Source organism: Episyrphus balteatus, chromosome 3 (assembly GCF_945859705.1).
Source record: "Episyrphus balteatus chromosome 3, idEpiBalt1.1, whole genome shotgun sequence".
Taxonomy (NCBI): Eukaryota; Metazoa; Arthropoda; class Insecta; order Diptera; family Syrphidae; genus Episyrphus; species Episyrphus balteatus.
The window spans coordinates 103,881,058-103,882,515 of NC_079136.1; the positions used below are offsets into that span (position 1 = coordinate 103,881,058).

At 36.9% G+C, this 1,458-nt stretch overlaps 1 long non-coding RNA gene across 1 annotated transcript; it reads right to left on the minus strand.

Moving 5' to 3' along the window:
• Positions 1-606: 606 nt before the first annotated feature.
• Positions 607-1,175, minus strand: LOC129913166 (uncharacterized). The gene is made up of 2 exons (XR_008771992.1): positions 1,051-1,175; positions 607-991 (listed from the first exon to the last, which is right to left on the minus strand). It is a non-coding gene; the product is annotated as an uncharacterized LOC129913166 (long non-coding RNA).
• Between the last annotated feature and the right edge of the window lie 283 nt (positions 1,176-1,458).

Genomic DNA, 1,458 nt, shown 5'->3' on the forward strand with positions numbered 1-1,458 from the left:
CGCGTCCAAAAAAGCATCTGAAACGCACCAAAAACGCGTCTGAAACACGTACAAATCGCATCTGAAACGCGTCCAAAACGCGTCTGAAACGCGTCCGAAACGCGTCCAAAACGCGTCCAAAATGCGTCCAAAACGCGTCTGAAATCCGTCCGAAACGCATTTGAAATGCAACGCGTCCAAAATGCGTCCAAAACGCGTCTGAAACGCGCCCAAAACGCGTCTGAAATCCGTCCGAAACGCATTTGAAACGCATTTGAAATGCATCCGAAACGCTTCCGAAACGCGTCCAAAACGCGTTTGAAACGCGTCTAAAACACGTCTGAAACGCGCCCAAAACGCGTCCAAAACGCGTCTAACGCATCCAAAACGCGTCTGAAACGCGTCCAAAACGCGTCTGAAACGCGTCTAAAACGCGTCTGAAACGCGTGCAAAACGCGTCTGAAACGCGTCCAAAACGCGTGTGAAACTCGTCCAAAACGCGTCTGAAACGCGTCTGTGTTGAACTGCTCTCAAGAGAAGACGTGCTTTCCTGTGCAAAATAATATAAAAATCGAAAAAAAAAACTTAAAGTGGAAAATCCTTAGAAAAAGAAAACAAAACAACAAAGCCAATAAATTTTATTTTATTTTATAATAATTTAATTGAAAACAAAGGATCACAACTTTACACATATCAACCAAATTTTTAGTAAGTTAACGTTTATTGCTTTTTTAGTAAAAAATGAGTAAGTGTTTGCGGTGCGAAGATCCCCTGCCCCTAGATGGTGACTACATAACTTGTTCAAAATGCAAGGGCAAACTCCACTTCGAATGTTCCTCTATATCCCAAAGCACTTATAGAAAAATGTCCAACAATGTCAAAAAGAACTGGGATTGCACTTACTGCAGAGGCAAAAGGATAAAGAGTCAGAAGATAACACCCAATTAGCCAAACGATCAAGAACTACGGAGTCCCCAAAGGCAATTACCAATTCCGTTGAACAAGATGAAAACTGGAAAACATTGAAATAAAAGCACTAATAAAAGAATATGCTAAAGCGGTTTAATTTACAACAAAAAAATATGATGACATTAACAGTGCACTTTCAAAGAACAACGTTCTTCTAGAAAATCTAACAAAAGAAATAGAAGAATATAAAATGCAAATAAAAACAAAAGATGCACAAATAACAAATCTACAAACACAAGTCAATGCATTAGAACAACAGCAAATCGATAAGAACATAGAAATAAAAAAATTTCGGATGGAAAAAAATGATAATATTTTTAATATTGTAAAAGCCTTAGGCGAAACATTAAACACTGAATTAACAGAAAACGATATTGAAGAAATATATTCTTATCCAGATAGAAAAAATAAACAATTAAATACAATTATAATTAATTTCACTAGAAAACACACAAAAATGACACTACTAGAGAGAGCAAAACAAAAACAAAAAGATGACAATCCGATATA